This window comes from Lissotriton vulgaris, chromosome 4_1 (assembly GCF_964263255.1).
Source record: "Lissotriton vulgaris chromosome 4_1, aLisVul1.2, whole genome shotgun sequence".
NCBI classification, from domain to species: domain Eukaryota; kingdom Metazoa; phylum Chordata; class Amphibia; order Caudata; family Salamandridae; genus Lissotriton; species Lissotriton vulgaris.
Window position 1 is genome coordinate 1,828,564,486 of NC_141691.1, and position 11,183 is coordinate 1,828,575,668.

The following is an 11,183-nucleotide window of genomic DNA, read 5'->3' on the forward strand; positions in this document are numbered from 1 at the left end:
GAAATTCACTAAAAAAACATAGGTTTGAGGCCCTATATATAGTTAGGAATTAGCATTTAGAAAACCTATGAAATTCACTGAAAAAACCATCGGTTTCACACCAGTTATAGTTAGGAATTTGCATTTAAAAAACCTATTAAATTCACTGAAAAAACCATAGGTTTGACACCAGTTATAGTTAGCTGGAAATTTTACTGACATAAAACCATTGAAATTCCCACGTTATAGTTAGTTGGACTCACTATAACTTGCGCGCCTGCAATGCACTGCTGATGATGTCACATATTATATCACTCATGACATGGTCAGTGACATCACTCATTCAACTTTAGTTATCACTTTTTCATGCAGAATGCTCCTTGTAGCAAGAATGGTACTGCAACTCATGGTTGGAAGCTGATGCACAGATGCAAAATATCCAAATGTATGACAGTATTCCGCTTGCGTTTATCACGCATGTCTTTGGAACCCTGTCATTAGAATGAACGTATCATTAGCATCCCACTCAGAATTAGTGCACTTGCTACATAGCCTACTACTATCTACTGTATAATTTGCATATTTTACAGAAAAGTGATTTTGTTGCAAGGCCTCTAAGTTTATGAAATTTTAGTGCTTCATAGGTTGCATTTCACATCGGGGTTCCTGAGATTTCTTGACCGTATGTTCAGTTTCTGTGTGTTACACCTCACATCATTGGCTTGGTATTCCCCCAAACTTTTTACCTTCACTCCTGTTTTGCTGAAGGTGTTTCTGTTGCCTTTAGGACTTTGTGCACTGTACCACTGCCAACATCTGCATGCATCAGTCTCAAGACGCACAGCGATACAGACATAAGTCGCACAGGTCAACAAACAAGAAACCAATTTTAGTCCAAATAAACCATGTTTATTCCATGACATTCAATAATTTTCAAATGCACAACGGAGGCAACTTGATTCCAAGCATCAAATGCTAAATACATGCCCATTCAGGCTTTATCCTATAGCATAACAGAATTCACAGTACGTCCTTGGTTACTATGTAGATATCCACCCAATGCTTTTTGAGCATGGAATAAACATGGATTATTTAGACTAAACTTGGTTTCTTGTTTCTTAACCCGTGCAACTTATGTGTGCATGGCTGTGCAGCTTGAGATTGGTGCATGATGATGCACCAGCCAGTTTTGGAATTTCATTTGTGCCACTGGGACAGAGCACGTTTTAAGCTTCCATGCATAACTTTTGCCTTTGATCAGCCTTTTTTTGACATTGACAAAAATTGGAGTGCATTCACACCACCCTGGGTCAGTTATGACTAATGTTAATCTATCGAGCGATCTGGGATAGGTTCTAAGTAGATCCCTCGGAAGTCAGTCCATCTCTTCCAGATCTTGGGATGTTTCTGGGGGCAGCCCCTCACAGCAAATATAGGTATCTCCAGCCCCATACAGAAATCAAAGCCCTAGAATACTGAAGTTTTGGTTTGTTCTCGACTGCAAATGACCTTGTTCGCAGCAAGACTTTGCTGCCCAAGACGACTGCCAACGTGAAGCTCCGGTAAACCCAACACTTCGCACGACAATGGCCAACGGAGAAGACCAGCAAAACAAGATCTGCTCATTGCACAACAGCAGCAACAGCCTGCATTGCCCACCAATGCGTAGCTCCAGCAATGACCGCCTGCTACGCCCAACCGGATCTTCGTGCTACAATTACAACCGTCCACAACGCTCGGTCTGCTCTTTTGCTCTATAGCGAGAACCAACCCCAGTGCTCTCCCTCCTCCTCAAGGTCTTCTTCACTGCGAACGGCACTTTTTGTGTCAGACTTTGAGATGGTAACTATGATGAATACAGGCCTCAGCAAGGCCTGCAAGTGCGAAAAGGGTTCGCTCTTCTGTACGCAAAGTCCTCAGACTACATAAGAAATTGGCACGGAAACTGGAAATAGAAAAACATAGTTTAATAAACCTTTAAAGGTGGTACTACAGCCCACACAACACTCTACAGTATTGTACAAGGTAGCACAAAGAACTCGGACATGCGGTCCTCTTTTATACACAAAGAAGGGGCTCATAAGTGGGCGGTTACAACTCAGCATGATTTATATCCATATATGGACATTTTGCAAACATGATCGATACAGGGGTGGAGTTAACGGTTCATAAAACCCCTCAAATGCACATTCCAATCTCCTCTAAGCAGGAACAGATGTTACACGTACTGGGCATGTGCTAAACAAGCTGGAACTATTTATAGCCTGTTGCTGGGCAAACTCCAGAGGTGACGGTCAGTAAAGTAGGACTTGCCTCATGGTGAGCACATGGCGGAATGTAGCCTACAAGATGGACGCCGGAAAACAAGATGAAGTCGGGCCGTACTTCCAAGTATGAGCGGGAAAACTACAACAAAGGCACAATAACATGTCTTCAGTGAATGCTTAACATTATTGCTGTTTTATTTACAACAGACGACCCTTTCAGCATTTGCTGAAGACATTCGGTTTCCTTGGATAATCTAAATATTCATAGTTTATATCGATGCTCATCATATCCGCTATCTCTCTAGTTATAGTTTTCTTATGAGCAGCATCCGCAACAGCTTGTTTATTAGGCACACAAAGTGAAACACACAACGAGCATATTATAGGGCTACATTGAATGCATACACAGCAGGTGAATAATATGGCAACAATTATACATAGTCCAGTGAGGACCCTCCAACCCCAGGTAGAAATCAAGGTCCAGAACCACCCAGAGAAAGTCCAAGACCTATTTTCTTGATGTATATCAGCTGCAATTTTGTGTAATTTGTTAATGGCTTTATACACAGAAGGAGTATGGTCAGGGATGAACACACAGCAGCTACTTCCGATAATTCTACAAGCTCCACCCCTATCTGCTAACATAACGTCGAGAACCATTCGGTTCTGCAACGCAACAATTCTAGTAATTTGTAGCTCTTCAGTAAGGTTCCCAAGAGCTGCAGCAGTTTGATTAGTAACAGCTTTCACTACTCTCGTCAATCGCCGAATTTTCCTGCTATTCAGAGCAGCTCCCACAAAGAAAAACAGTCCTAAATTGAAATCTATGTACTGTTGCAGACTAGTGTCCGTCTGATCAATATCATCTATGGATAAAGTCAGTTTGAATCTGTTCACAGTTACATTATTCAATAATTTCAAGTCTTTATGATATGAGGCAGGTGCCAAGAATACAGGTGGCAATAAGAACGATACATAACATACTCCAGACCAACCGGCTGGTAATCGATAATAGCCCTTATTCCCACATACAAAATAAGTATTATGTGAAGCCAGGAAAGTACTGTTATTCAGGACATCAATGTTCAATACAACAATACAATCGCTAACACCTATAGGAATGTGGCCTACACTCTGTACACATAAATCAGCTTGTGCTTGGGCTACTGAAATCACAAACTTCTCTTGTCCAGTAGTGTCTCTAGTGTTCGTGAGGACATAAGGGGTCGATTCATTGTCCGGTCAATATTCTTCCCACTCCCATATAGTTCCGTTAGCTTGTGGATAACCGTCTTTATCTTGATGACATTCCTTGTTCAATTTGAAAATCAATCGTCCTACTGTAGGTTTTCTTGTAGCAAAAAGCAAAGTGTACCACGCTCTACAAGAGCCGTTGTGAGAAAAGGGAAGTGGTATAAACGGTGTTCCCCCTTTATTTTGATGTGCTGGCATCATCCCACATATCCAACAGTCTGTGGCATTTGTAGCAACGTGGGTTTGATGCAACATCTGAATGAAGGTGTTATTCAAATATGACTGTCGATGTTTCAACTCTTGATATGGGAGTGTATAGAAAAAGTGCTCATTTGGTACTGGAGTGGAAACAACATTCAGTTCACGGGCAGGAGCTTTCTCCTCAACAAACCACATGACTGTAGCAATGACTGCTATAACGAAAATGAACCCTACAGAACCAAAAATCTTCTTTTTATCCATCTCGAACAAAATGTACACAGTATCTTCCTGAAACTAAAGTGTTGTCAGAACTCTTACCCCTGAGGTAGCCGTTGTTTTCTTCACCATCGGGCCAAGACGGGTGTCACTACTCTAATGCATGGCTGATCCCCCCCTTGCCTCATTGGCTCTCCGTTTCACAAACCTAGGGACCGTTCTGACAACTTCTCATACAATTGCAGATTCTTTCCTTGGTCGTAGATTGTATCTTCTCGATGCAGGCGTCGTTTGGTCCGGGAAGAACTCCTCATAATCATCAGGTACCACAGCACGGCCTCTCTCCGTAGTCAGGATATCTCGATGGTCAGTCAGCACAGCAGGTTCCACCAAATCAGGTTGCACTTTCCGGCAGTAGATGGAATGTATCCAGTTCCTGCGATTTGTCACTCGTACTGCTGTTCTTGTGGCTAGGAGGACCTGTTCAGGGCCACACCTTCTCGGCTCCAGACTACTCGACCTCTCAAAGGACTTTATCAAGACGAAATCACCAGGCCGGAGATTGTGACCTTCTCCTGTGGACCGATCAGGGAGTGCTTCTCGAACCTGTTGATGAATGGAAACCAAGCTATCAGTTAATTGTGCCAAATAGTCATTCATTAAAACACAAGGTACATCATACACTGAACTTGGTTTGGGCACCCCCATATATTCATGGGGCGCCCGAAAACTATCTCGTAGGGCGTTAGGCCGTCCGAGAGTGTGGTACCGATCTGATAGACAACAACGCCAAAGGCAGAGCATCTGGCCAAGTCAGAGAAGTGGAAGCCAGAATCTTCGCTATCTTCAATTTAAGCGTGCCATTTAACTTTTCCACCAATCCAGCCGATTGAGGGTGGAATACTGCGTGGAACTTCTGTACAATGCCTAATCCCTTCAGAACATACTTAATAACGTCCGCCACAAAATGGGGCCCGTTAACACTCCACAACAATCTACAAACACCGAAGCGAGGGAAAAATTCCTTCAAAAGCACCTTAGCAGTAGTCCTGGCAGTATTGTCCTTGGTAGGGTATGCTTCAATCCATTTACTGAATGCACAAACCACAACCAGGACATACTTCAGATTATTACAGCGTTCCAGCTGAATATAATCCATTTACAATACTTCAAAAGGTGCAGTGGGTGTTGCAAATCCTCCGGCTGGAGTTCGTGTCCCTTTTCCCGGATTGTATTTAAGGCAAATCATGCAGGTCTGCACCACTCTCTTAGCTGTGCTAGCAATCTCTGGATGCTCCCATACTAGCGTAAGCAATTTCCCAATTGCCGAAGCTCCAACATGTGCTAGCCCATGTGCCATCTGAACCTAAGGTTGTACGAAGGCTGTGGGTAACTTCCACTTATCCATCTGCTTATTCCTCCAACAGCCCTCATCGTCCAATTCTCCATCTTTGTACCATTGGTCTCGTTCTTTCTCAGTAGAAGTCTTTTGCATTTCTAATACCTTTTCCCTAACATCGTGACACCGCTCAGCTTGTGACTTCACGACATACATCAAAGTAGAGCCAGGCTGCATCGCAGTTTCACGTGCCACTTTGTCTGTCACTTTCTTGTGTGCACTACATTTAACTATAGCTATCTTCTTAGGGAGCGTCAATGCAGTCAAAAGGTTTTGTACTAATTCTCCATACATTATCTGGGTTCCATGTGATGTCAAAAAGCCCCGTTCCTTCCAGAGCAGGCCAAAATCGTGCGCTACTCCGAAAGCATAGCGGTTGTCTGTGTAGACATTCACACATAATCCTGCACTAAGCTCACAAGCTCGTGTCAATGCTATCAGTTCTGCTGCCTGAGCTGATTTCTGTGGTATGCGTGCTGTCTCCACTATCGTGTGCAATGTGGTAATTGCATATGCTGCGGAAGTGGTTCTGTCTGGTAACTTTAAACAGGAGCCATCCACCCACAGCTCTCCATCCACATCTGTAAAGGGCGTGTCTTGTAAATCAATACGACCCTTTGTCTGTTCCTCGGTCACAAAGACACAGTAATGCGTCTCTTGCGCCTCAGGCTGAGTCACTGGAAAGGGTAACAACGTGGCTGGATTCAGTGTTGCACATCTCTTCAATGTTATGTGAGGAGCCAACAATGTCGGTTCATATCCTGTCAGACGAGCACTAGTTAAATGCTGCGTCTTTGTCTGATTCAAAAGGGCATCAAAAGCATGGGGGACCAACACCAACAGCTTATGAGATAAGACTATCCCTTCACTCTGGCGTATTGACACAGCTGTCGCCGCAACTGAGCGAAAACACCCAGGCAACGCTGGGGCAACAGGATCAAGTACTGCCGAGAAGTATGCACAAGGGCGCTGCTTATCGCGTGCATCTGCACTAACACTGATAACGCGCATCCATCTCTCTCATGCACATACAATGTAAAGAGCTTTGTATAGTCAGGGGTACCTAATACTGGTGCTGAACAAAGGGCCTGACGTAATTGGTGAAAAGCACTCTCACATTCATCCGTCCATGGAATGGGAACTGGGGTATCCTTTGTCAACAAGCCTAACAATGGTTTAACTATGTATGAAAACCCCAATATCCACTGTCTACAAAAGGATGTAAGGCCCAGAAAAGCTCAAACTTCTTTCTGCGTAGATGGTACTGGTGTGTCTAAAATAGCTTGAATACGATCTGGTGTGAGTGCACGCCCCTCCTTAGACAAAAGGTGACCTAAGTAGGTTACCTTTGGTCTACAATATTGCAGTTTCTTTTTCGATACTTTGTGATTGTGGGATGCCAAGAAGGTAAGTAAAGACAAGGTGCACTCTTCACATTGTTCAGGGGTGTCGGCGGCCAACAAGATGTCATCGACATATTGTATAAGCGCCACACCGTCCGGTAAAGCAAAGGAATCTAATTGTCGTTTTAATGCCTTACTGTAAATGCTAGGGCTCTCAATATAGCCTTGAGGAACCCTACAGAATCTGTACGATCTATTTTTCAACGTGAAACCGAAAAGGTATCGGCTATCAGGATGAATAGGGATCGAAAAGAAGGCGTTCTTCAAGTCTATAACAGAGAACGTTGTTGCAGTTGGCGGAACCAAAGTAAGGAGTGTCGTAATATCGGAAACCACTGGGTATTGAGGTATCACTATCTTGTCAACCTCCCTTAAATCGATAATGAATCGATAAATCCTAGTGTCAGTATCCTTCTTCAAAATCGGTAGGATAAGACTGTTGCAAACATTGTATGGAACTTCTTCAACCACTCCAACTTTAATCAAATCCTGAACTATCTGTGTGAGCGCCTCCTCCCCCTCCTGTGATATCCGATACTGAGGCAGGCGTGGCAGCACAGCTCCCTCCTTTACACTAATGTGCACCGGAGGGATAATCATCTGACCCACGTCGGTATTGGACGTGGCCCACAAAGAGTCAGGCAAAGAGGCCGGTGCAGCCTCTATGGTGATCATGTATACCCTCTCCATCAATGGATAATTGTCATTTAAAATGACACGTACTCCCTCAGGGGAGCACCGTATCGTGGCCCGAAAATATTTGAGCATATCCAGGCAACGATATTATCAGGAGTGTTTGGGGAAAGTAGGAATGGGCATGGTGCAGCGAACTGATCTACATAGAGTGCAAAAGGTTGTGACAGTGGGCTAACAGAAGGCGTTCCATCGAACCCTATTGACATAATCGTTGAGCCAGACAGGGGAGCCCTCGGAACCAATTTATTGGACAAAGCGCTACAAGTAGCTCCTGTGTCAACCAGGAACCTATCAGTAGAGCCCAAAACATGTGCTGTAACATAAGGACTCCTCTGATCTACTGGCACTTCAACTGGTTCCTTACCCCATCCTACGCAATCCTACGCATACTGTGAATCGTGCTGCTCGGGAGGTGCATAGTCAGACATTTGATACTGATTCTGTCGATCAAAAATATTGGACCCATCTCGGGGTCGTACATTAGAATCAAATCTAGCTCGGTCATTCGTGTTGTTTCTAGGGCCTGAAAAGTTTCCTCTACCCCTCATAGACCCCTGCCCACGCTCCTGTCGCTGAGCACTCAACAACGGGCATTCATTCGCCCAATGGCCTCTCTGCCTACAATACGCGCATTGATCCCGGGCCAAATCAGTACGGCCCGAAGGAGAGTTAGGAAAGTCCTGCCGCCCCGATCATTACCTCTATGAGGCGGTCCATATACTTGCGCTAACATAACCTTCGTTTTCAGATCTTTAGATTTCTTATCCTCACTACCCTTTGCTTCTAATTCCTGACGCTCGTAATACTGAGCCATCGTCAGGAGGGATGCTGGTGTCGAAGTCGTCCAAAAACTTTCACTCGCTTTTAATCGAGCTGCTATACTTGGCAATAAATTTGAAACATATTTATCAACAAAAAGGTGGCGGCCCGTGTCGTCCGTGAGCGACTGACCACTAAAATCATTAAATGTTTCTTCGTGTGAAGAAATCTGAAACGGATTCATCTACTTTCTGTTTACATGACGCTAACATAGTCCAATCAATTTTTTTAGGGGGGATAAGCGTTTTCAATTTAGCTACAATAGCAGCCGGAAGGTCTAAAATCGACTGGGGCGGTTTCTGTGCTGGTCTCCTCTCCCTGTCCTCATCCTCAAGATCCGCCCATCGAGCTTTAAATGCCTGAAGGTCATCAACCTTTCGTATTGACCTCCACATATCTGGGGGTAATATAAGCCCAAAGAATAAATCAATATCAGACAGAGTCATAGTACAGGATTTCAAAGCCCCCTCAACTTCTTCGTAAAAGGCTGCGGGATTCTTTCGAGGATCAGGTAATGCTGCCTTTAATGCCATAACATCGGCCCTATTCCAAGGAGTATAAACCCAGTTAAAAATAAAATACCCTTGAGCATCAGGAGACCCTTTATCCGAACTAGTACCCGCTCCTTTAGGAGGAACATACATCGGCGCCGCCTCCTGCATTGGTATAGCATGCACTGTATCGATCTTATCGAACGGGATGCCGGTAATGCAATTATGCTGCCTAATACGTTGCACCAGCGGCTCCATGTAGAGCGCGAACAGGAGAGGAGAGAGCGGGCACCCCTGCCTGGCCCCTCTGCCGATCGGAAACCGCGGGTAGGTGTGACCGTTGACTCGGACTGCTGTGTTTGGCTGACGGTAGCAGTTAAATATACGGTTGCGGAGCGTTTCCCCTACCCCGAATCTTCGCAGCACCAGGTCCAGATAGGGCCAATGCACCCGATTGAATGCCTTCTACGCATTGATAGTGAGGAGCATACAGTCCGGCCTCGTCCGTGACCCAGCCTCGATAAGATGGAGGGCTCGCCTGGTGTTATTGCTAGTCTGTCGCTGCGATATGAAGCCGGCTTGATCGGGTTCCACCAATTGTTGCATGTATGGTGCCAGTCTGCTTGCAATAATGCCTGTGTAGAGCTTCAGATCGATGTTTAACAGGGATATCAGCCTGTAGGAGCTGCACCGGGTGGGGTCTCGCCCGGGCTTGGGGATCATCGAGATTGCCGCCTCCAGCAGATCCGGAGGGATGGCCCCAGGCTGATCAAAGGTGTTAAAAATGTCTCTCAGTAGTGGGGCCACCTGCGGGCAGAAGGTTTTATAGAAGGCTGCCGTGTAGCCGTCTGGCCCTGGAGATTTCCCTAGTTTGAGGCGGGATATCGCTGAGATTACCTCCTCAAGGCCAATGGGCCGATCGAGGAGCGTCGCTTGTGCCTCATCCAGGGATGGGAGGGTGACTCCCTGCAGATAGCCCTGGCCGTTCTGCAGGTCAAGGTGGTCCACCTCATTTAAGTCAGTGTAGTAGTCTCTAAAAGCCGCCGCGATGGTTGCGTCGTCTGTAATGGGGGCCCCGCCGCCGGACTGGAGGGCCCGGACATGTTGCCTCTGACGCTGCTCCCGTAACCTGCTCGCTAACAACTTCCCGCAGCGGTCACCTCCGGTGTAGTATGCATACCTTAGGCGCATGGCGGCGAATTCGGCCACATCCTGGTCTAGAGCTGCCAGTATTTTCCGCTCCGTGCATAGCTGCCGCCACGCCTGCGCCACCCCTGTGCGCTGGTGCATCTGCTCCAGTTCCGCCACCCGCTGAGTGAGATCGGCTCTCTTCTGAGCTCGCTCCCTATTATTAGCCGTGGCTATGGAAATAAATTCACCGCGGAGGACCGCTTTGAGTGCCGCCCACTGTGTAGCTTTGGTCGTGTCATCGTTAGCGTTGTGGGTGAGGAACTGGGCGAGTGCCGTTCGGAGACGGTCCACTGTAGCCGGGTTCTGCAAGAAGCCATCTCGCAATCGCCAGTGGCGCTGTGGGCCGGGCGCAGCCAAGATGAGAAAGGATGCTACTACTGGTGAGTGATCGGACAAGGAGGCCGGGAGGATCTCTGCGTCTCGAGCCTGATGCACCAGCTGGGAAGAGCACAGGAGGTGATCAAGCCTCGCATATGTTTTGTGGGCTGCGGAGTAGTAGGTGTATGCTGTGGCCCGCGGATGTAAGTGGTCGACCAGGTCTAGGTCTGAGAGGTGAGCATGTCCCGCTGCTGATAATGCCCCTACTTGACCGGACCGCTGGCCGGAACGATCCGCTGTGTTGTGGAATACCAGGTTAAGGTCACCTCCTAACAGTAAGTGTGGGTGTGTGGTAGCTGTGGCTGCTTCTAAGGCACTATACAAAAAGTTCTCCTGACCTTCGTTAGGTGCATATATGGTGCCCACTAATAACGTCTGTCCCGCTACCTGGAAACTGTGGACCAGCAACCTGCCCTTGATCTCAGCCTACTTCCGTAGGACCCGCCCACCAAAGGATTTTGCCACGAGGATTGCCACTCCCACTACTTTTTTATTTGCAGACGAGAAAAACTGCCAAGGAAGGGATCGGGATTTGAGTCTATTCTGATCCTTGGGCAATAAGTGTGTTTTCTGCAGGAGGCAGATGTCTGCCTTCGAGTGTTCCAGGAGAGATAGGACCGCTTTGCGCTTGAAGGGATTATTGGGCCCTCTCACATTGAGTGAGAGAATAGTTAAAGGACGTGTCATTCTAAGCGGGTAGCTGGGGCTAGCTGTGCATCGCATCGACTCCTCGATGGTGGGTTGTGGTGTCGTGTCAGCGTTGCGCTGTGGTCTACGTGTGCCAGCCAAAGTGACTCAAAAGGAAACTTAAAATTCTGTGGACAAGGAGGCCCTCCCCCCTCCCTTACCCCCCACTTCCCCAACGCCCCCCCCAACTCCTGCTGTCCCC